The following is a 26,198-nucleotide window of genomic DNA, read 5'->3' on the forward strand; positions in this document are numbered from 1 at the left end:
AATATTGAGGTCCTTCTTTTTTCTCTCCCATTGGGTGCAGAAGTGTAGCTTCAGAGCAAAAACACGGAATTCAATAAGAGTGAGAAAATGTGGGCCATAAGCTTACTAAGGTAGTGCCCCCACCTACCTAGAAGCACAAGGCTTTCTTTGTTTTAATTTCTTGTTCAGTTTTTCATTTAAATGTGAGTACAGTATGACATTTGGTTGAATTATACAGATGAAACAGAATTTTTGAAAATATATTTTTATACTGCTTCGTAGCCTCCACCTGGTAATTCTACTGCACTGAGCTTTCTGTCATATATTAAGCTGATTTAAATTCTCTTATTGAGACCACTGAATTGAACCACAGTGCTAATATTCATTACTAGAAGCTACTCGAGTAATCATGTTTTGCCTCAGCATTATCAAACAATGATTAACATGTATGGCTTAAGGTAATATGTGGCAATGTGGTTACCTCGGTGGGATCAAACAGTAGTGATTATGCTTCTGTCCACTGCCCACAACACAAGGCTGTTGGCACAGTCATCTAGGCAAGATCTGTGGTGGCAAGTGGTTGCCATGGTTTATCCACTTCTCTTTTACTCTCACAATGAGAGAATGCCTTGTTGAAGTCTGGTGGTTTCACCATGTAATATTTATATTTTATGTTGAAGCCTTGTCATGGGTGAAAGGATCAGTATTATAAACAATTTTAAGAATACTTGATCTTATAACAGTGCAAAGTGCAATGAAGAATCAAGGTAACTGTTCTCAGAGTGGCATGAAGTAAATAATCATTCCTCCTATTCCAGATATAGCTAATCAACTCACTAAGTCCATAAACTTAATAGTTTTCCACCCTTATAAACAATGACCATTAAACATCTCTGAAATTCATTATCCTTAATGTATAGTGGATTTTATGGTGTAATGAATTTTACAATAAATTGGATAATGGCAGTATGTATTGACACCAAAAAGAATGCATGTTGAAGCAAATTTGATCTCTCTTTGAATTGGTCACACTCATATGCCCCACTGATATTTGATGTATAGCCCATAGAATACAAGTCAACACCTAGAGTTAAACTGAGTTTATGTGAAAGTTCTTTTTTGTTATATTTAGTCATCAGATTCTTAACCTGAAGGCCATGATAGCTTAGTCTTTCCTGATCGTAAAATATCATGTGCTGAGCTATGAGCAGGATTTTTAGAATGGAGAGTTTAAAAAATAAACTTTCTGTATGGTGACTTATCAAATCTTATAAAGTTGGTATACAGAGCAACAACTTGAAGAGATTGAGTTAATGAAAGAACAGTGTATTACTGTTAAACTGACAAATTCATTAGGTTTCAAATAATTTTTTCGTTACCAAAAAATTTTTGTTATTCTTCCCAGTGGAGGGTGGTAAACACCCAAAATTGTTTTCTTGCACATCATGGTATAATCTGTACAGGCTTTTTCCCTTTTTTTAGGTAATCTCTACAGTTGATAGCATTTGACCTTTCTGTAAGCTTTCTTATTTAATGCAATAGTTTTGTTCTGTTTTTGTGACCAGAGTTCAGTCATGATGTGAATTTATTAATCACAAAAGTAAATTTTGAATGTAAATTGGATTGAAGTTTCAAAACTGGTAGAATGCCCACAATGTAATTATCAAATGCAAAATCAACTACCAAGAGAACTTTGTGTAAATATTCTTTTCCTCAACATATTTTTTGTTTATGCAATTGAGATTCCTTTAACATTAATACAATTTTCAGCTCTACATAATCCATCTTGATTTTTTGATTACAAAAATAAAAATGTTTAAAAAACAAAATTTGCTCCCTCAAAATTTTTTTATAGTGGTATTTGTAGATATTAGTTTCTTTCTCTTGGCAAGTTCCCAGTGTTCTAGCAGTATTGTAAAGGCAAGTACAGTACATAAATGTAGGAAGAGTAATATACGAGGTCTCAAAAAAAAAAACAGGCTCACTGATTGCTGCTCCACAGTATGGGCTACTTCTATCATTTGAATTATGGTACTATTATGACAGAATATATTGCACTGCACTGTGCAGATGGGACTTTCTGTTGGCTGTTCAGGATAGACTGTGAAGGTTATGTAATAATCATTGCTGTGCCTTTACAATAGTAATTTTTTCTCGTAGAATTCTTTCAAGGTTTGTCAGTTACTTTAGTTTGCCAAGATTATGTCACTTTGAAAAATTATTAAGTGGTATCTCTCCTTCACAGGATAAGACACAAGTTCCACTTTGAGGATGCAGCTCCTGTATTAGCAAGAGATGCAAGTACGAAAGATGATAATTGGTATGACATGAATGATCCAAGAAATCCCCTGAACAAAAGAAGACGAGATGAACTTCCCAAGTCAAAGAAACCAAGAAACTGAGTTGGCGTATCTCAGTTTAGTATTGTTTATCGACAGACTTTATATCATATATAGTTATTAAAAAAAAAACTAATTGTAGTACATGTTATTACCTTCCTGATTCATGGTAAATCGTTTCTACAATTAGAAAATAGAGAAATTTTGTCTTATATTCCTGTTAGCCAGATATATTAGTTTTATTTTTCTGAAAAGTTACAATTCTTGCATATGTGGCATAATCTGATGTTCCTGTCAAGTGGGAATACAGAGGCACAGACTGGAAATAGATAGGCAGAGTAATTAATGTTGTATACCAAAATTATAATGAGTAATTTTTCAGTTTCTTTTGAAAAACGAATGAATATTTTGTCCAAGATAAGTTTTAAATGTTGTAAAAACGGATGTATTGAGTATAAAAGTTGTTCAGAGGCAGATACACCTGGATTTAGAGATGCACTGAATTTTCAAGTAATATAATTCTACAAGAATATACAGCGCCTCAGTGGCGTGGTTTGGTTTGGTGTTCTCTTCTCAACTCGGTGGTCGCAGGTGCGATTCTCGGCCATTCCATGAGGAGTGAGAGATGTGTATTTCTGGTGATAGAAGTTCACTCGCGACGTGGTTCGGAAGTCACGTAAAAGCCGTGGTCCCGTTGCTGAATAACCACTGGTTTTTCCATGCAATGTTAAAAAACACCATAAAAACAAACAACAAGAATATAGATGGAAGAGATTAACATTTACAAGCAGTCAACAAAACTTCAAAGGTGATTGCTGTTATGACCAAATCGTTGGCTTTCTGATCCTATAGTTTAATTGTTGCAACTCCAGGAGTAAACTTTTGTGTTACACAGGCTGCCATGTTTCATCTCATAGATTATCTGCTTATTTTACTTTGTTGCTTATGTTATTGTTTTATATACTTTTTGTTATTCTCTTTCAAAGTTTATTCTTTACTTGCCAGTTTTATTATCTGTTCTGGGTTGCTTTCTATTTTTAGGCTATTGTGTATGTATAATTTGGACTGTTTCTGATTGTCCAAGTAGGACTGCAGCTTGCATTTGTATTAACTATAATGGTATCACTATACATCATCATCATGAACCTTTAGGAAGTTAAACATCAAATGAGTTATGTATTTTCACTCTGTCCTGTGTGATTTCTGCATGAACATCAGTTGGGTCATAGGTCTTTCATTTATCTTGTTTCCAAGGTTTCTTAGCCTTTCTCATGAGTCTTTCATCTTGCTACTTACATATCATCAATATGCCTCTCTCTCATTCATAATCTTCCCGCCTATTAAATTTTAATGGCACCTTTTCAAAATCCTCTCCATTGCCTTTTTCATTGCTGTTTCTACTGCATACAGTAATACAGCTGGTTTGTACCAAGCATAAGCATTTGGTCTTTCTACTAATTGAATATTTTTATACCTGTAGCTTAACTATCTAATTTCTCCTTGTTGCAGCCATTTTTCATAGTGTCTTTTAAGTCTTGCTTCACAGACCAGCATTGTATCTTTTGGTAACACAGTTGCTCTTTGTCCTGTAATCATGAGCATCTCTATGACACCATCTGTTAAATTGCGGTACACACAGTATTGAGTTCAGCCCCACATTTTTCCCACAACAGCTTCATAGCCACCCTTTCCTGAATAGTTTCTCCTTTGCTTTCTCTTGGTCACTATAATTTTTAGTCTCCTCCTCTTTATTCCCACTCCTCTACTAATATAAAAATTCTTCAGCCTTTAAATAGAGTAAATGTTGTATTAATCAGATAACCAAATAGTGATGAGTATGGCTAAAGTAAAAAGCAATTGTTTGCACTTTATACGATTACCATACAAATTCAAATATTGTTGACATACTATAATGAGGAAAATGATGATGGGTTTTGGGCAGGAATTAGAAAAAGACTCATACAGAGCTATAGGACTTAGTTTGCACATGCAGTAAAACTAGAAAGGCTGTTTTCTTGTGTGTATGTGAGCCAGTAACTCTTCTTTATCAATATGTCACACTAATACTCCAGTAACCATTGTTTACACCTGTTTGTAGTTAGTTACCGACTTGAATATTCACCGTTCTCTTTTTTGTCAGATGCAAATGTAAGAGTTTCTGTTAACTTGTGCAGACCTAACTGAAAATACTATAGATATATATTGAACTATGGAAGATTATTTAAATTTGGATGGGTAAAGAATTAGGTTAGTGTCAGTAGTACAACATCCTAGTACCACGAGTTTTGATTAAATTTCAATTTATCTTGCATGTTTTTCTATTTGTTTTAAAGTAACATAGATATCTTCATATTTTTTGGTAATCCGAGTTATTAAAAAATGTGTCGCCTTTCTCTATGTATTGTCAAATAACATTTAGGGGAGATTCTAACAAAATTTTTTGTTTTATCAGAATGAGAGGCGTAACGAGTAATGATAGTTAATGTTAGTGTGAAAGTATTACTGATGTTGAAACACACAATTATTATTTTTGTAAAACATACTGGTAAAAAATGACAGGCGGTTGATTTTTTATAATAGCATCCATTATATGCAGCGATTGTAATATTTGAAAAAGGGATTTTGACGTAGGAAAAATCTATTTCTGGGCGAGGAAGCCGTGTCGCCCAGGGAAATATGTCTGCTTTAGCACTATTTCTAGTAAAATATGCTATAATACCAGAGACTGCTAAATTGGACATGTCAGAAGCCTCTGACTCGCTCACCTATATAAAAGGTGTCGGTATAAAACTGGGGCGAGTGTTAAACACTACCACAGCAACCCCTCCAATTAGCCTTTTCCTCATCAAAAGACCCTAAATACGGGGAGCCGACCCATAGGTCACACCTAGCTACCCCGTTGAAGGCGTCTGTGACGTCATACTTTTCGATAGCCATATCGGATGTTCACACGATCGAATATAGCTATTTGTTCTTTTATTTATTTAGGGTTTTATTAGGCATCACTTTTAAGTAGCAGGGCGGGCGGCATAATAGCAATATTTTACTAGAAAATAGTGCTAAAGCAGAAATATTTCATGGGAGCGACACGGGTGAGCCCAGATATTTAATTTTTAGGAACAATACTGGTTTTCCTTAATTCCAACTGTGGTTGTATTGCACCTTCTTAAGGCAGCCTCCAAACCACATTGGCAAATCCTGTTTTATCCAACAGAGCCAATTAGATGTTTGGATCGAGTGAAATCTTACAGGTAGGGATATTTTCATGGCTGAATTTTTCCATTGTGTGACGAATATGAAAACAAATAAGCAGTAGAACAGATAGTATATGGTTCAACTGTTTAGCAGTGAACTAATTTGCTATACGTTAACAAGGTCTTTATGTTTCTTGAAAGGGGTGCTGATTAACAAAGATTTTTACCCATATTAGGTTTTCTAACTGAAGTACTACATTAAGTTGTAGGTCTACGGCTTTGACTATGCAACAGGACTTCAAAGTAATTAGCTGATGCTTTTCAGTTCTTTTATTTTTATTCCTTCCAGGTTAGGGTTTGCATCCTTATTTCTACGTTGTAAGTATGATTCACCATCCTGTGTACAAATAAGAGAAAATGACCATATGTTGATGAAAAAAATACCTTAATTGGTAATCCTTGTTCTTCATCTTTTTTCAGTACTAAGAATAATTTTAATTACAATAATTACCTAATAATCACATTACAACAATTATTAATTTCATTACAATCACTTTTTAAGTACTAGGCATCTGTATACAGTACACCAATCATCACTAAACATATGAATATAGCCTTTATATCGTCATCATCATTGTTACTAGTAGTCAGGTAATCATCAGTAATACCAGTTGCTAGTTACCATTACTCAAGAATTACCAAGAAAGTAGCACATGGTTACAAATATTTGTAGAATGATTTTTTCATATCGGGGACATTTTACCACAGATTTCAAGTAAAAATAACTGAGGGAGTGCCGTCAGTGCACCTCATGCGTTGAACTGTTGGTATTAGCTAAGGTTCCTTGCAACGTCCCTTTGGCTCCTTGCTGCAACTCCTTCCATTCCTTTTACTGTAACTACGTTCATCTATCTGCCATCATACTTTTCACTCTCCTAACGGTTACTTCATAGAGCAACTGCAAAGTTGTCCTCCTGCTGACATCATTAAAATCTCCTCACTCTTAATTTCCTTTCAACACTGACCTTTGGCCCAAATTTTATATTCCATTCCATTCAAGAAAAAGATGTAGTACATAGATGAAGAATACACTGACAAGAGAGGGATTTTGAAATGTCGGCTTCCCTTGACATAATGTTCATCAAATTCTTGGACTGATGGCATTCTTGAAATACCATACAATTTCAAAACATGATATTCATCATGAAATGTAGATTCATAAGAATTTCACCACAAACTAAAGCTAAAATGAGGTTAAATATGTTGTATACTAAATAATCTATATTTTGAACATATAGGTAATTTTCTATGTTTCCTAAGAGATGTTTATATTGAAACCATCGTGGCTTAGAGCTTAAACAATAATGGAACTGCACTATTGCATCCCAAATGTTCCTTTTTTTCTCCAAATAATCAGTACCTTTTGCTCGTTGGTTCGCAAAACGTCTGCAAATGGCTGTGAACTTGAACTTTTTGAGAAATGTTTTCCAGGAATGGGTTCCCTAGGGTACCTTGGATCCCCTCACCTTTCTGGGTCAGGTCATCACCAAGCCCCCTTCCACAGCTGGTAGGGAAAGCAGCTTCTGAGGGGACCATTCCCTGGCAAGGGTGTCCTCAAGGGAGGGCTTACACAGGGCACCTTCAATCCCCTCACCTTTCTGGTTCATGGTCTTCACCTACCTCCCCAGCCTGGTCATGGAAGCCTACCTCCTTCCCCCTGAAAAGCATGGCATTCTGAGGAGGACTATTCCCTGGCAAAGGTGCCTCAAGGGATGACACTTCCTAGGGGACCTTGGATCCCCTCACCCTTGTGGTTCAAGTCCTCCCCAGACCCGCTTCCCCAGCCTGGCAGGAAACCTGCCTCCCTCCAGGGAAGCAGCCTCTGAGGAGGACCATTCCCTGGCAAGGGTGTCTTGAGGTTGATGCAATCCTTGAGACACCTCAGGGCCGAATCCTTTTAATGTACTTTCCTCTCTTAGTAAAATTTCGTCCTGGTATGGAGAGAAGAAACCCCCTCTCCATACTATAATATAGAAGTATTTCTTTACATCTGCTTTTAGATAAGACACATCGTTCCTCGGAAGCTTCAAGACTGTTTCATCGATCTTGGAGCTTGTTTTTGGAGACTGGAGTTAGTGCTTCCGTGTGTTATAGCGTTTCAAGCATGTGGGAATAGAATTTCTTTTGAGCTTCAAGAAGCCAGAAACCGAAGGATTCCAAGATATTTTTAAGGGAACCCCTGAAGATTTCTTGTAATCTTAACGTCGCTGCATGCATGGTGGTTCTGGCAATCCGAAATCTCCCTTTTCTCTCTTCTCTTTTCGTATAAATTCTTTAAAGTTATTTGTTGATGGCTTAACCACATCTCAGCAATGGCAAAAACAAAAATATCAGTTGAATTTTCAGTGTTAAGTCTCCAATCTGTAGTTTTTTTTTTATTTCCTATAGATTGTATATTCACATAACCACATTTTAAATTTCTATTAGCAAGTATAGCCATGATCCTTGTAAGCAGCAATCCTCTTCATCTCATAATATGCATCTTGAGGAATGTCATAATTATCTCGCCATTTCCATGCAAAATCATAGCAGTTTGGGCATATATAGCCATTTAAATTTCGTAGCGTTCTTTTTCCTTACTTCACTAAGATGCACACATTCACTGTGGTACCAATCACCACATTTTGTCGACGAAACACCTTGTGAGGACCAGAGATTAAGACAGGTAGCTGGGATACTGATGATTTATTTACAGACGAAACTGGGTTGACATAGACCAGGTGTTGGGACGGATAAGTAGTAATAGTCTCGCATCATGAGCAGAAATGGACTCTGAGGACAGATTTGTGTTTTCTTACAATCATACATATAAGGATAATATGGCATACAAATAATGAAATTTCATGTGTTATACATTGGCGGAAAGGCCACGGAACGCTCTATCGGATGGCAGTAAAAACGTGACTTGATGATTGGATACAATGAAAATAGGGAAAAAGCGTTGTCCTTACAAATACTCCCCCCAAGACAATGATTACGGATGTGACACTTGTTGTGGGGTGTCATCGAGTGTAGATTCCTTCGGTTTTGCTGACTGACAGGATGCCTCCCCTGGCGGTAGCCTGGGGGGTTCTACTGTACGCCGGGGCGACCAAGACTGCGAGATAGAGAGCTGCATTGTGTGTGGTGGTGGAGTGGGATGGCCCGTGGGGATCCCCAGGTGCAGCAGCGGCATAGGTTGGGCTGAGGAAGTCCCCAGCGCGGCAGCGGCGTCCCGTGGGCAGAGCGGAACCACAGGTGAGCAGCGGCGTCAGCAGGTTGAGGAAACCCACAGGTAGCGGCGTCGGCAGGCAGGGGAGGCCCACAGGCATGGCAGCGGTGTCGGTGGGTTGAGGAGGACTACAGGCGTGGCATTGATGTCAGGAAGGCCGAGCGAGCCCCAGGAGCAACGGCAGTGTCGAGGGTTTGAAGAGCACGTCCCTGGGTGTAGCAGCGGCGTCGACAGGCAGGGGATTTCGTCTGGGGACTTGCAGGTGTAGCAATGGCGCCTGGGGGAAGAACCAAGGAGGCCTGCAGGTTCGGCGGGTTGAGAAGATATCTGGCGTCCCCCGGATAAGGCAAAGGAGGCCACGACGTCGGATGGATGTTGCTGAACCTCCGCCTGAATTTTGTGTTGGCTGACCAGCACCCAGCTACCCGTCCTCGAAAAATAAACGCCCAAAATATGCTGGGAAGCAGTGCCATGATTAGTCTGTTAATGGCGTTGGTGTCGTCCTCACAATGGAGTTTTTTTCAGAGACCTAAACTGTGGTGCCGTTGTGTCTGTTAAAGGTTCTCTTGAAGGTGAGCGGCCGTATTTAGTCCGTTAAAGGGTAAGGGCCTAAACCGCTGTGTCACCAACTCTGGAGGTCACCAGTTATGAGGACCAGGGATTAAGACAGGTAGCTGGGATACTGATGATTTATTTGTTGTTTAAGATTAAGCTGGTTTTATGCCAGCACAGGCTCTTGCTCAAGAGCAGCCCGTAGTGATTTATTTACAAACTGGGTTGACATAGGTGCGGACGGATAAGTAGTACAGTCTCACACGGAGAGCAGAAATGACTCTGAGACAGGAGATTGTGTTTTTTCTTATAATCATACATATAAGGATAATATGGCATACAGATAATGAAATTACATGTGTTATACATCGGCGGAAAGGCCGCGGAACGCTCTCGGATGAAGTCAGAACAACGCGACTTGATGATTGGATACAATGAAAATAGGGAAAAAGTGTTGTCCTTACAAATACTCCCCCCCCCCCCAAGACAATGATAACGGAATAATTATTGGATGACAATCTTGGAGCCAGAGGGCAACAACCCTGTGTCCTTGTCACACTTGTTGTGGGGCGTCATCAAGTGTAGAGTCCTTCGGTTTTGCTAACTGACAGGATGCCTCCCTGGCGGTTAGCCTTGGGGTTTCTACTGGTATGCCCGGGGGAGACCAAGACTGCGAGAGAGAGCTGCATTGTGCTGTGGTGGTGGAGTGGGAGCCGGGACCCGCCCGTGGGGATCCCCAGGTGCAGCAGCGGCGTAGGTTGGGCTGAGGAAGTCCCCAGGGCGGCAGCAGCGTCCCGCGGGCGGCAAGCGGAACCAGCGTGAGGCAGCGGCGTCAGCAGGTTGAGGAAACCTACAGGTAGCGGCGTCGGCAGGCAGGGGAGGCCCCACAGTCGTGGCAGTGGTGTCGGTGGGCCGAGGAGGACTACAGGCGTGGCATTGATGTCAGGAAGGCCGAGCGAGCCCCAGGAGCAACGGCAGTGTCGAGGGTTTGAAGAGCACGTCCCTGGGTGTAGCAGCGGCGTCGACAGGCAGGGGATTTCGTCTGGGGACTTGCAGGTGTGGCAATGGCGCCTGGGGGAAGAACCAAGGAGGCCCGCAGGTTCGGCGGGTTGAGAAGATATCTGGCATCCCCCGGATGAGGCAAAGGAGGCCCCAACGTCGGATGGATGTTTCTGAACCTCCGCCTGAATTTTGTGTTGGCTGACCAGCACCCAGCTACCCGTCCTCGAAAAATAAATGCTCAAAACACACTGGGAAGCAGTGCCATGATTAGTCTGTTAATGGCGTTGGTGTCGTCCTCACAATGGAGTTTTTTCAGAGACCTAAACTGTGGTGCCGTATTGTGTCCGTTAAAGGTTCTCTGAAGGTGAGCGGCCGTATTTAGTCCGTTAAAGGCTGGGCCTAAACCGCTGTGTCACCAACTCCGGGAGGTCACCAGTTATGAGGACCAGAGATTAAGACAGGTAGCTGGGATACTGATGATTTATTTATGTTGTTTAAGATTAAGCTGGCTTATGTCAACTGGGTTGACATAGGTGCGGACGGATAAGTAGTACAGTCTCACACGGAGAGCAGAAATGACTCTGAGACAGGAGATTTGTGTTTTCTTACAATCATACATATAGGGAAAATATGGCATACAAATAATGAAATTACATGTGTTATACATCGGCGGAAAGGCCGCGGAACGCTCTATCGGATGGAAGTAAGAACAACGCGACTTGATGATTGGATACAATGAAAATAGGGAAAAAGCGTTGTCCTTACAACCTTATACTTCCTAAATGTGATAACACAAATCCATGATGGCCTATAACGCTGGGACGTCAGCTCCATGCTGCTTCGCGAAGTAGCCCATATTTTGGCGCGCATGCAATTATCCATTGAATTTATTTGCCATGATAATTCTGACTGTAAAGACTATATTTTCTTTGACTCAGTTTTTCGAGACCAAAGACCATTTGAAGGATCTTCGTTCTTGTTTTTAGATAAATGTGGTAAAAGTTGCCATTTGCGCTTTTAACTACAGATACGCTTACATATTGTATCGATTTAGGTAATTATTAGGCTTACACAAATCGTGCAATCACAGATGTTATTTTGTAATTATTTTAAGCAAGCGTACCATTTGGGTATTCAATAATAGTATACTTTGTTTAGCCATAAGACTAATAAAGATGTATTTTCGATAACACGCATTTTAACTTCTTTAAACAAAAGAAAACATAAAATTTAAAGGTAACTATATGCACAAAATATGTAAACCCATTTTCTCTCCCCCTCTATGTTATTTGATTACTTAAAATCGAACTATTTGACTCTCAGCAACGATCCACCGATTGAAGAGACCATGACATTCACCAAATTATTTATGTAAAACATCATAAAAAAGGCATAGTATTTCCTGAATTCATAGTCCATAACTCTCGAAAATAATATCAATTATCACGTCTAGAAATAGTGTCGGTAGGTGAAAGGGATGAGATACCTAAAAAATATATGTTCAGTGATGATCACTACTTTTTATAGGGTCAATGCTATTCTTCGAGTCGTAGAAAAATAATATATGGTCAGTACTAAATAACAGAGTATTATGTGACTAACAGAAAACTAAGCATAATTTTATGTTACGACAACTCAAAGAAGATTATATGTTCCGTAAAAAAAAAAAGGATAAAAAGGTAACTAAGATAAGCAAAGTCATCGCATGTAATTGAAATGTCTTAAATACTATTATTGCTCAAAATGTTTATAAGCATTCATACAGGACATTCCTAATTGGCCATTAGATGAAATTGTTCAAAGTAAATTAAGCAAATAGATAATGCGTTAACGATTAATCCCGTAAAAAATGTGGGCTTAATTCTTAATCAATTCATGATAATTTAATAGGCACAATTTCAGTAAGTTTTTCTGTACATGCTACAGAATTTTTTCTCCCGCATATAGGACTACGAGTCTCCTAACCAGAGTAAAGATATCACATCGAGAATCATTAAAATAAGACAGATGGAGCCACCTGTCTACCTCTCCTCAAGGATGTCGGAATACTTAAGTACTCTTAAAGTTTGGCTTCCTGGTCACTTGTCCTTGAATTTAGTTATTGGTTAGAAAAGAGGAATGGGTAATAAGGTTTTACCAGTTTTATTTCTTGTGAACAGTGTGTGAAGTGCGTCAAACCAAGTAAAAGTTGTTAAAAAACGTTCAAAACTTCAGAATGGGAGTACGATTATGTTTTAAAGTTTTTTATGGGAAAAATTTATTTGTATGTCAGACATATCTTTACCTACACTACAACTGTGGCAATTTTATTTAATCGTTCAAGAGATTTCACGATTTGGGTTCTCAGAGGTAGGTCTTACTATAGTTAGGCCGTTTTTCTATTGTTAAATTAGTCTGTAAATGGTTTCTATAAATGGTTTTAGTGTTTTCTCTCAGATTGTAGGATCACCGAAGTTTTTAGACATTCGTCATACTTAGTAATGCGTTGAAAATTTTCTTGATTAGCCAGTCCGAATCTAAAATTAGAAATCTAAGCATGGTCCATGCTAACCTGATCTCAGGTTACTGGTGCATTAGCATACTTGTCAGTTTACTGAAACTTTTAGTGTGATCCATAACAGCTCTTAAGCTTTATGTAATTCGTTGATAATGTTTTTTTGGTGCAATTGTTCCCAATTGGTGATTTGACAACATGAAGTTAAGACTAAACGTCTTCACGATAATCTCGCTAAATTTCACAGATTAAAAACTTTCTTGTATGCTTAGTTTCCTTTTTTTGCTAAATGTAAACTTTAAGCGACGCCTGAAACCAGTAATATCGTATTAGTTCAAATAGACCATACTGGCATTCCAAAGTGCTTTAAGCGGGATGCTGGGATCCAACAACCAACCCCCCACTCACCGCGACTAGAAGTGATCTGATACTATCCTTGTTATAGTCTGTCCAGAATGTCATGAAACATAGAGTAGGTTTCCGACGTTGCCGCTTTGCGTCAATTTCATACATTAAATCTCGCTTAAGGCGAAAAAAGTGTAGATTTGGCATACACTTTGCCACATCTCTCTCTCTCTCTTGTCTCAGGTCAGGAAGGTTAAGTAGCTTATCACTTTGGTTCTGATACCCAAGATGGACGGCTCCCCACGGCAGCAATTAAGTACTTAGACACGAGAAGTCATATTCGATGTCCACGAGTACTTCAAAAGGGAGAAAGAAAACAAAACTGTTATGCATGGTTTTGACAAAACAGTACAACGTACAATGGATGCAACGCAATGCAGAAGTACGATATCGCATTTGTAAGGAAGGAAAAGACAGCATTGAAGAAAATGAAGCTTCCGTTTTTAACATAAAGAAAAGGAAAAGACCACCAACTAATCACATCGATGGATTTGATCAATGCGTTTTACGAAGGACAGCTCTCGTTATTACGTCAGAAAGGAAATAACAAAGCTGGATAGCATTCTACTTGAAGTAAAAGAAAATATTGGCTTTGGTGGATGCAGAGAATCTTTACGTAAGATACTTAAAGAAATTGGATTTAAATACGGAAGAGTTAACGGGCGGAAATTTCTACTGGAGAGAAGTGATATTGCAAGTGTCAGGACCAAGTTCCTACGTGAAATGAAAAATATTAGGGGTACAGGAAATAAGTGTTATATTTCTGGATGAAACCTGGATTAATCAGAATTATACAGTCACCAAGTGTTGGAGGGATGAAAGTTCGACAGCAGCAACTGGAATAAAGCCACCAAGCGGGAAAGGAATACATTTAAAATGGCAGATCTAACATCTTAATTTTTGCTGCAAGAGGCACAGTCATGCGTGACAGCAGAAAATTGGAAAAATGCCGTCAATCATGTTGAGAACGTCATTATAAAAGACACAGAATGATATTGCTGCGAATCAGTTTGATTAATTTATTACAGAAGTAAACTTCATCTGATGAAGAATAGTATACAGACACACTAATGCTGAAAAACACTGGAAGATTATCTTGATTCAATTTAATAAAAACTTCTGTTTTATTTTGTTTAGTTTTATCCTGTGATGGTAAAAAACATATTTTTTATAAACAATTTATTTATGGGAAAAATCTTTATTGATTTCACTGCAAACATTTGTTTTATCTCCTTGTTTCTATGCTAGAGGTTTCATCCTCATATGAGAATTTACTTCCTGTTAACCGAGACCATTTTTTATACTAAAACAGTGCCTTATTTTAAAGAAAATTTCTATCAGTTTTATCGTTTCATAATCCTGACATCCAAGAAATTGTTTTAATGGAGGAGAAAAATATTTTATGAAAAATTTGATGTTTGGCACATCATCAATTCTACAACAAATATGGTGAGAGAGAGAGAATGACGATGCCAGGCTACAGATATCTTCAAGAAACTGACTACACATTTGATAATGTTCAAATATAAACGGATTCAATCAGAATTCAAATTATATAAAGAATAAAAGTTAAAGCTTTATGAGTAATAAAGCTCGAAAACATTTAGTACATTAAGATTCCAGTATTGTACTGAACTAGATTGATCGTAGGGTACAGAACGTTAAATTTTTATTTTCATCTGAGATGGATCTCTTAAAAGTTTTAGAAAAACTGTGATACGTATTAAAGGACACTTACGTGTCTCCCGTACTTTATATGGTCCTCGAACTCGTCCTAAATAAAATTTTGTTTACTGAATGTTTTTAAAAATAAACAAAGCAATCAACTTTGAGGTGTTTTTTCGAAACACAAGGTCAACTTAATCCACAACAATCATTCAGCTTTTGTGTGACTGGAAAGATTCAGATTATGGGATTAAAAAGGAAATTTTACGACCGTGTTAAAGGACCCGGAATGGAAGGATGTTGGGATTAGCTCGAGTCAGATTAAAAGTCTTTAAGTTTGGCATCGTCGCAAACCTACTCGATGTTTCATGACATTCTAGACAGACTATAGGAACCCTTATTACAAGCATTGCATTATGGGTAATTATGCATTAAGGCCCAATTTTTTCGTCAATTGATATCAATTTATTGACGTCAATGAATTGATGGAGAAATTGACCGTGCGTAGGGGACATTGATATAAATTTAAGAATAAACAATTTCATTGAATCAATTCATTGAGAGATCAAAGATCCTTTGATATTTATTGATGGGTCTTTCAATAAAATTGATCGTGTGGGCAAAGCATCAATATATTGATCAATAATTTAGTGTGGTTTTCCCAGCAGTGAAAGAGTCGTCGTAATCATGGCTGAAAAGAAGAAAGTAACCTGGAGCGTAAAAATGATGGAGATAAGTTGACGTTTTAAGTATTACATCCTTACCGGCCTTGTGGGAAATAAAATCCGACGAGCACAGTGACAGGGAGAAAAAGGCTGACGCATATAAAATATTGTATGGAAAATACAAAGAACATTATACAAATGCTAGTTCCCTTCGACAGAGATACCATTTCTTCGCCCACTTACTCCTCTTCTTTCGCTTTGGAGTGTCCAGAGCAAGCACTATTCCTAGAGCCACAGATGCTTTCATCTCGAAGTTATGAATCAAACTGGAAACTGAAGTAAAATCATTGACCGTGTGTAGGCACAGTGATTTCCTCAATTTCATTGTCGTCAATAAATTGATAATTAATTGACGAAAAAATTGATCGTGTGTTACTCCTCACGGAGATATAATTTGAATGACAAATATAGATAGGGACGTATGCAGGTGAGGTAATTTCAGAAATTCTTTAAGAAATTTAAAGCCTTTTGTTTTTTTTTATATTATTCCCGAGGGGCTGGTACTGAATAAGGTGCCCCGCTTAGCTTGTCTGTAGAATTCCTGAGTTTTATCTCGGTGGAAGCAAACTTAGAGTACATACGTAAACCCAGGACTCTGCGTAAACCTAATCGATTTCATGAGCTATAGTTGATGCGGCGAGCTAAGAAGAATTTTTAAATTTTTCAAAATGCGTTCAAGGTACTTTAATAGATATTGGAGCAAAGTGATGGTAGTTAAGTGCATTCTGAAAGCAAGGGTCGGAAGCTATGTATTTTATGGCTATAAAATAAACCATTATGGTTTATTTCATAGCCATGAAATACATAGATTACGACCTTTTGTTTTCACAATTCACTAAACTATCCTTGAAAATGAAATATTGAAAAGGCACAAATGGACGTGATGTCTAGCATAACAAGCATTTGTGAACTGCGGTATAGTGGACCCGTGAAATAAGATAATTTTAATTTTTATCGCCAACCTTAAACCTGAGGTTAATGAGCAATTAGTGATTCGTCACCACACTAATCCCTCTTAGGATTAGTAATGGGGATGCTTCCCAGGCGTAATTAATTAGGGGGTGGGGATTGTGGCTAGTAAGGGCATCCGTCCTTAAATTAATGCCAAAACAAAGCATGAAACAGCCTTAGGTATAAGAGACGTTGTAGGAGGCTCATGAAGGCTTATTTTTGCCTTTTTTACTGCATGTGTTTTTTTTTATTATGCTTGACCTTGTGTCAGCCACGGGCTCTTTCCTCACAGAGTAGCCCGTAAAATTAAACTGCTAAATGTTAATTTCTTTTCAATGTATTCTACCGCCCGCATTCCGCGGTAAAGTAGACTATTGACGAGACTTTCCTATGTTATTTTACTTACCCGAACAAGAATTTAATTTAAAAGTAATATTTATTCGGCGCGACTTAATTAAACCGTAATTTGCCTTTGAAGACTACATGACTGTACATAGGGTGCGATGTATGGACGCACACAGTTCAAAAGTAAATAACAGGTTAGTTACAATCGACCGGCTAAACTTAAACTATTGTAAAGCAAGTAAAATAACCTAGGGGAAAACGTAAACTTAAAACTATTGTAAAGTAAGTAAAACAACATAGGAAAACGTAAACTTGCTTAGTGTACTTCGACTGAACAATCTTCAAAGTTTTGGTTCGGGGCCAGCATACTTAAACAAACCGCCATATTTGAATTCTGGAAGGGGTTATGGGATACGTAACGGAGTGTAACATAGAGGTTATGATACTAACCTAACCTAGTAGAAAGTGTTACCTGACCGTATCCCCCCCCCCCCCCCCCCACATTAAAGGACGGCAAGCTTAGAAGTGTTGACAAGTAGGGGGTGGGGGTGGGGGACGGGTCACCCACCAGTGGGCCAGAAACAAAAGCTTACCAAGCTCCTCTGTATAACAAAGCGCATGAGCAGTAGGATTCGACGTCGTAATAGCAGTAGTAATGGGTGGATTTTGGCTACGTAACGGCTCCATTATCTGTTTATTTATTGCTTTATTTCAGCTTGTTTCGTGTTTCAAATGTCATACATAAGAGGAAATAACACGGCAAAACCTTCCAAGTGTTTTACCTCACCCATAACCCCGCTTTCCTATCGGCCCCCCTTACCGTGGGATAGTTTAAAGCATAATTTTCCCAAGTGTTTTACCCTACCCAAAACCCCGCATTCCCATCGGTCCCCCTTACCGTAGGATAGAGTTCAAAGGTAAATTACAGGTTAATTACAGCAGGCCGAAAATATGTAACTTCAAATTTTTGATCAGATGTAAAATTCTATAGAAAAACGTCAACTGCCACAGCCTAGTTCGCCTCGGTATACGGGCTTAGATCTACCCTTATGTTTGCCGTTCAACTTTTAAATGTTAAGGATTTTAATTCTTTGTTTGAATAATCATAGTGAATGTCTCCTCTTTCGGTGGTTATTTAAATTTAATAAATTTTATGAAGACGAGCCCTCAGTTATTCTCTTAAGATATCAATTTTCCTGACAATTGTCTTCCCTTGGCCCGTGATAGAAACATTGGTTTCTCAGACTATTTTTTTTTTATCCGGATTGCTGTCGAGTCTTCATGTAGTAGCCTACTGTTTACCTTTGGTTCTGTACGTCCTGAATGTTTAGATATTTCAATCAACTTACTAAATAGCCTGGGAGCAGTGTGCTAAATTCTCAGATGTGTTGAATCTAGGCTGCACTTCCAATTGACCCCACATAGTACTTCGTTCGTTACTGGTGCCTGTTTACAGGAATTTTGCAATAAGTCTGTACTGGAAAAATGTTCTTGTGATTTAAAAAAAATAAGATATAGTTTGCCATTATTTTATCATGTTTACTTTGTCATGGTTTTAATATATTGTTTTGGAGACTCATTTGATGAGTTGTTCTTGCCCCACAAAATTGCCGATACAGTATTTTGTCAGATGAAAGCGTGAGTTTTCAACTTTTGCTGTCCCAGGATGCGAGCCGTCTAAAAACTAAAGTGACTTTAGTCACTTTTGTTTATATATAAATGCATTCATCCATGCTCAGACGTAGATTTTTCTAATGCATGATGAGTAGTTCTTAATCCTATTGGACTAAATATAAAGAAAATTCTAGGCAATTACCCCGCGCGGACTGTAAGGAAGGACCGCGAATACGACAGCCACCAGGGATTGGGGCGTCAAATTATTTTTCCGTGTTTAGTACTGGTCCCTGGGGGTTAATTACAGTCAACCCCCCCAAAAAAATAACTGCAAATTCTTAATAAGCAACCCAAATACTATAGGAAACTGTAATGACCTTTAAATGTTAAGATAAAAAGGCATAAATATGCCTTACAACTATCCTGAGTAGAAACTCGTATGGAATTAAAGTATTATCTTCGATTATATCGATGCTCAGAGAAAGTTAAATTGAAATATACAGACTAATCTCGGAAGAGGAATTTAATATATTAGTAAGAAAATAATTAATCAAATGTTAAAATTCTAATTAGTCTCAATCTTTGCTCAACTTCAAGTTTTAACTGTGTAGGCTAATTTTACCAGGTCGTAAACCTTGAGAATTTGGTGTCAAATTTTAAGTTTTTAACCTTGTATTAGCCGATTTTATTAGGTCGTAAACCTTGTAAATTCTAGTTAAGCAAACATTGTACATTTTCGTTTAAACTATTTGTCTTAGGTTACTTTACCAATGTATTTTTAATAGGCTTACTGGGAGTGTTCATATGAGTGCAATTTTGAATCTGAATATCTTAAAGGTTATGCCGTGTTGGGTAAGTTCAAGAAAGCGACCTGCATTCTTAATGCAGAATTTAGTTAAGTTTGCTTGCTTGCACTAATGTTTTCCCCAACTTCCGAAATAGCTTATGAAGTACTATGCATTGTCTTCTTAACAGCAGCTTTTTATTTTTTTTTTTTTTTTTTTTTTTTGCTAGGGTTAGGATTAAAGCATTTTCTGGAGTCTCTATTCTAATATAGAAGGTAATGATGTTATCAGTTAGAGATGTGTATTTCTGGTGATAGAAGTTCTCTCGACGTGGTTCGTTAGTCGCGTAAAGCTGTTGGTCCCGTTGCTGAATAACCACTGGTTCCATGCAACGTAAAAACTCCGAACAAACAGATGTGGCTGCTGCTTTAGGGCTGTTGATCAGACTGGAGGTTACCTGAATATACTTTGTATATTAGTTAAATATGTTAGGGGAAAACAGTCGCAGTGTGGATAATTTTACGTATTGCTGATTGTAAGAAGAGAATAGAATGTAGACTTCAGCTTTAGAAAAAAAAGAATAAAATAATAAAATTACAGCCTGTCAAGTTATTATTTACAGCTAGTCAATTTATATAGTGGCAGCTAGTCATTTTCTTAGTTAATAAATCATCTATTGTGTGTGGGTGTATATCAAATACGATTACAATCATCAGTATTTATAGTCTATATTCTCTCGCAGTTTTCATAATACATGAGATTGTGACTGAAATTTTTAATCTTCTAGACTCTAGAGAATCTCGAAGCAGGAACAAAGCAGCTACTAGCGGTTGGAGTTTTAAGTTAATTCAGAAATCGCTGTGGCATCAGATATATTCAAAACAGAAATCTTTCAAAGACAATGAACTTGCCTGAAGGATCAGACGAGAGCTGGAAGGATAGCATCTAGAAATATTCAACAGACAACGGATACCCATTGGCCGAGAACGGTCTGAGCACTAAGTAAGTGGGTATTTAAGTTAATTTTTTTCTGCTATATTGGCACGCAACATAATGGTAGTAATCATGTACAGTTTTCAATTTAGTAAGTTGGAAGTAAAGTTCTGAAAGAATAATTTTAGTTGGTAAAACTAAGTGAAATGCAAAGGTAGATTGAAAATGCAGAATGTACTGCCACATTTATTGGTTAAATTTCTTAAAACTTGTTGGTTACATATTTCCTAAACTGAAGTGCCTTTGATAATAATGAATAGTCCTTGCGCAGTGTAAATTTGAAACTGATTTTGACGTAACCTCATAAAACCATTTTTTTTCAGTGTGAAGAGAAGTCACCGTAAAGAGATGATACACGGAATTTAAGTCGTCTGTGAAGAGATAATGAGGAGAATACACAGAATTGAATTTACCATTGAGAAGCTTAAATCGTATTTGCAAGTCCCCCAGGAAGATAATGGTATTTGCAGTTCACGCAGGAAGCGAAAATGGATATCAAGTTGCCAAGTCACCAGGAAGAGAAGTGGTAGTTGCAAGTCACCAGGAGAGAAGTGGTAAGTTGCAAGTCCACGCCAAGAGAAGAATTGGTTAGTTGCCCGTCACCAGGAATAGAATGGTAAGGTTCACCAGGTACCAAGAGAAGTGGTAGTTGCAAGTTGCAAGGCCACCGGGAAGAGATGTAAGTGCAAGGTCACCAGGAAGAGAAGGGGTAGTTGCAAGTCACCAGGAAGAGAAGTGGTAGTTTGAAGTCCCACAGGAAGAAGAAGGGTGTTGCAAGTCACCAGGAGAGAAGTGGTAGTTGCAAGTCACCAGGAAGAGAAGTTGGTAGTTGCAAGTCACCAGGGAAGAGAAGTTGTAGTTGCAAGTCACCAGGAAGAGAAGTGGTAGTTTGCAAGTCACCAGGAACCAGGAAGTGGTAGTTGCAAATCACCAGGAAGGAAGTGGTAGTTGCCAAGTCACCGGAAGAGGAAGTGGTAGTTGCAAGTCACCAAGAGAACGTGAAAGTTGCAAGTCACCAGGAAGAGATGTGATAGTTGCAAGTCACCAGGAAGAAAAGGGAAAGGAGGAGTCACCATGAAGAACACACACAGTCGAGGAGTCTTCTTTTAACAAATAAACGATCAAAATGTATATTGCAAGTTTCAATATCGGACAGATGACTAAATGTGGAAGTTTAAATAAAGATAAGGAAGTACCTTGAAAAATTTTAATTTTTCTTTTTTCCTTTCAGTATAGTTGTTACAAATATGACTATAAAAGATTCTTCTTTTACTTTAAAACTTCTGAAGTTTTAAGACACCTCTGCCACGGGAACTGCCGTCTCAAACAACTTTAGACAATTCACACTCGACCTGTGTCAAGCTGCAACTGCCGTTTCAAACTTCATACAATTCAAACTCTCTTCCTGTAACAAGCTGGAACTGCTTTTTCAAACTCCCCTCTGACCAGCTGAACTCCCGTTTCAAACTGCTGCTTCAGACAAGTTTAACTGCAATTTCAAACCATATCATTCTGGACATTTCTTGAAAGCGTTCAAATGACTAGAGGCTTTTGAATACGAGTTCACCACTTTACCTGTAAATATAAACTAAAATTACACACACACAAATTTAAAAACTATTGAGCACTCGTCAGATTGTTGTATTTTTGCACGAAACCAATTTATCATACGTTGGCCCAATTGTTTAAAAACTAATTGAACCATAAAATTAAAAACTTACATTGCCAAAGATGTTGAAATTCTTTAGAATTTATAAATTTCTTTAGAATTTATAAATTAACTTAATTAAATTGAACCATAAAAATGTAATTGCCCAACTGTTGTGGTTTTGAACCCAATTAAGTTGGTTTTAAACTTAAAAATCTAATTAAATCATGAGAATGAACTTAACATTGCACAATCTAAAAACTCCTTTCCATTTAAAAGGCTTATTGAATCTTAAAGTGCAACTGACATTGCGCAAGACTTAAATTAATCCATCTGCAACGTGGGGTACTCTGTGAATGCGCAGTAGACCACACTAATAGCAAAAAAACATTTTATAGCTAGTTATAAAAGCTGTGTCGTCCAGCCAGGCCTGGCTCGGTAAGATCATGCCCTTCTTGCCCTGAAAGTGGTCCACGTTTAAACAACCAGTGCATAGTTAGAATGATTCGAAAGGGAAGAGGAGGGAAGTTACGGTAATCACGCAAAGAAATGTAATATTGAATGAAATATATATGGACAGAGAGAGAGCTTTTATTCCTGTTTAGTTATTAAACTGACTGATATACTTGAGACCTTCTGCTTTAAGAAACGCGTTATATATTTTTTGTAAAATAATTATGAAATCTTATCATATTTTTTTTAATCGTTATCACATTTTCTAAAGAAAAATGCCTCAAATATTGTTGGAACTATTCATATTAATATTATTCAGACGAAAATATCCTTTTTAATTATCCTATAAGCAGCTGTATTCTCTCTCTCTCTCTCTCTCATCCTGTCCTCCGTCTTAAATATCGCCAGGATTGACTATTTAAATAATGATTGATGTTTGATATGTTATTTGCATGTGGCCAGGGATCACCCGTAAATGGCTACTCTACCAACTTGTGCTAAGCTGTATCTATTTTTGCCCTAGATTGACTGGATTATAATTACCTCTATTACCAATAATATTCGAATCTGGTCACAAAGATGTTACACACCAGGTTTTGTAGCCGTGGATTGTATAAGTCATCAAAGCATCAACCTTGCAAGGAAATTCATTAATTAATCTTGCTAAAGAACTACATTACTATATTCTATCTAGTACTACAGGTTATTTGTATTTATGGCAAAAACTTAGTTGAGTTACCAGTATTTGAGTGTGACGGGCCTCTTGGCTCCGCCCCTAGCCACCATCTACTATGAGATTCTGGGCCCCTCTAACACGGTTTTTCGGACTTTGCTCCTTGTCAAAGCATCGGATGTAGCTGAAAGTTGACATATGTATATATTTTACACACCACACATTTTGTCAGCATTATCAATAACCCAAACCCGATAGTTTTAATTAGTTTTAATTTTTGTAGAGTAAAAATTATCTAGCCAACGCCATGGCCAATGATTACGAGCCAAGATTCGAAAAACATTTGACGAAATGTTGCCCCGCCCATCCACTAGACAAACTCATTCTCCATGTTCCGTCGGCTCTGAAACCCGAAGACTTTATGAATGGCGGAACGATACATAGATGTGGGTGGTGTATCTGTGCTAGCGTAGTAATACTACTGTAGCAGTAGTGCCGCAACAGTATATGCGTAATATACATGAATTAAACGTTTTAGGCCAACTGCTGGGATCCTTGAGGATCATTTAGCACTTCTTACAACTACTCAGAGAGTGTTTTTATAGCCGAAGTTAAATTTGTAATCAACAATGCCCATGATAGCCTTCAGTGTTATCCTGAATTATAACGAGGCCAATGTGGGTGGAGCTTCATGAAGTTATCATTCTGACGATAATTACTGGTGAAGGTTTAAAGCCAAAATACGGTACCGGCTATTTTTTTTTTTTCTTTTTTTTTTTTTTCTGTAATTGTCTACTATGTTTTTGAAAGTTACCAACTATTCCCTACATCTTGTCAATCTGATTGTGACTTATAAAGTAGACTGTAATTTCTAAGGAAACTTATTTTGGGAGTTAGACTAATAATCGAAGTGTTTTTGTATTTATTAACATATTTTGTTGGTTTGTTCATTATGACAATTATCAGTGGAGAGGTTTCAGAGTTCATAAAGGTGTGCTGCTTTGCTTGTATTTAAATTTGTTTGTCATTGTTGCCAGAGGTATAGCCTTCGTTACGTATAGCCAATCATCCATCGAGAAAGAGGGAAGAAATGCTGTCATAAGTTACGTAACGAGTGCGTTCGTAACCTTTTCTCTGAGTAAGTTGGCCAGTCTTAAAAAAAAAAGAGAAGTCACTTTTACATTGCAAGTACCAAATTTATTCAACCTACGTAATGCAAAATGCAGTCAAAATTTATGTGTACATATAATGTGTATTCTGAATAAGCGTTATATTTATGAAATGCATAGATAAAAAGTTATTCCGGAAAAACCGTGTAACAGAGGCCCTGAATCTCATAGTAGGCAGTATACTTATAGAAAGTATTTCAGTTTGCTATATTTCTTATATTATAGAATATTTATTATATTTCCGAAACTTTGTGTAAATAAATGTGAAATTAAATGCAGTGAAATGTGTGCATCGGTGCATTAACAATGATGGTGAGGTTATAAAAGTATGTAGTGTGGCGGGATCACAAGCTAGAAAAAACAGTTGCAAAACCCTCCCCACATTAACCTAATCACTCCTGCTACCCAACCCACCCCACCCCCCGTCACACTTTCTTCTTTACATAACAAATACATGCAGGACAATTACCCATAGCTACAAAAAACAAAATAAAAACAACACACACACTTACTTACCAACTCTCCATCATACTCCGGGTCTATCCTGTGCTGGTCCACTGGTCGAGGTCACAAGAGATACCAACAACAACAACCAAGGCCCACAACCCAATAACAACAACACAACAAAAACAATCAAGGAACATAAACCACAACTCGAACACAACAACAAAAAACTCAACAACAAACATAAAAGGAACAATCAAAACCCAAGACCACTGCACAAACCACAAGCAACGCAAAAAAAAACAACACAAAAGACAACCCACACACCTACCAACAACATCAAAGAATAACAACAGCTTCACCAATAACAACTCACAATCACACCAAGGAACCACAAACAGCTCCCAACAACAACCCTCAACCACTACAACGCACATATAACTCAACCAGGAACTTGCAAGCACAACAAATCCAACACAGGCACAACAACTATAATCAACTACTCAATATTCAAACCCAACAACAATCAGCAAACAAACCAATAAAAAATTCAAAAACATACCACTTGACTGACTATAGCTATCATGTCTTTCACAGACCACCTGCCGACACTACTGATAAAGACTCACTCAAACAAACTCAGAACTCTCCATACAGACAACCCAGCCAGAACTCACTAACAGCCAATACAGTCGTTAACAATCCATACAGCATTACAACCCTCTCTCTCTCTCTCTCTCTCTCTCTCTCTCTCTCTCTCTCTCTCTCTCTCTCACACACACACACACACACACAGACGTTGTCAAATGGAACTCCATAACTCCTCCATAGTAGGTGTTGCAAAACCGTATACTGTTAACATATTATTTAGTGTCAAATTATTTGGCGATAGTCTTCAGACCAGGTCAGATCAGTCACGTCTTAGCTAACCATCTGGTTAATGCCTCACTATCGTTTACGTTATGAATCCTGGTTCTCCCACGAGGTAATGTGCTACACACAGCCATGGACGAGCTGTATAACGCCAGTGGTCTTAACAGTCGTGTGTTTGCAGCCTTTGTGGAGGTTTATTTGGTAATTACGATTATCTACACTTAGGTAAGTGTTAGTCGAGGTCATAGTGTTTATCTATAAGTTTGGAATAACTGTTCTAACAATGTTGTGCACTGTAATCTATGTATTATATACTTATCTATGACAACGTTTGTAGGGATGGCGGCAGCAAACAAAGGCAACTCTGTTGAGCATATACCTCAATGGCTGCAAACACGACTGTCAAGACCACTGGCGTTATACACAGCTCGTCTATGGCTGTGTGGGGCACGTTATCTCTTGTGAAAACCAGGATTCATAATGTAAACGATAGGTATACAGACATTAACCAGACATACAAAGATAATCTCAGTAACCCTATAACGCTCTGTGCCAGTCGTGATGGCGACTTACAATCATTGATATTAACTGCTATCAGTAAAGGTATTACTATCACGACTTTAT

General features: G+C 37.9%; 2 long non-coding RNA genes across 3 annotated transcripts in view; one reads left to right on the forward strand and one right to left on the reverse strand.

The window, feature by feature from the left end:
• LOC135195453 (uncharacterized) overlaps positions 1-20,741 on the forward strand; it is a 49,985-nt gene extending 29,244 nt beyond the window's left edge. Inside the window, exons 2-3 of the long non-coding RNA XR_010310129.1 lie at positions 20,109-20,323; positions 20,638-20,741. This is a non-coding gene — a long non-coding RNA (uncharacterized LOC135195453). The remainder of the gene's footprint in view (positions 1-20,108; positions 20,324-20,637) is intronic.
• Positions 20,742-21,347: 606 nt separating this feature from the next.
• The window catches only part of LOC135195454 (uncharacterized), a 109,755-nt gene continuing 104,904 nt past the window's right edge, over positions 21,348-26,198 (reverse strand). For both annotated transcript variants that reach the window (XR_010310130.1, XR_010310131.1), the window contains one exon: positions 21,348-21,889. This is a non-coding gene — a long non-coding RNA (uncharacterized LOC135195454). The remainder of the gene's footprint in view (positions 21,890-26,198) is intronic.

Source organism: Macrobrachium nipponense, chromosome 16 (genome assembly GCF_015104395.2).
Source record: "Macrobrachium nipponense isolate FS-2020 chromosome 16, ASM1510439v2, whole genome shotgun sequence".
Classification (NCBI taxonomy): domain Eukaryota; kingdom Metazoa; phylum Arthropoda; class Malacostraca; order Decapoda; family Palaemonidae; genus Macrobrachium; species Macrobrachium nipponense.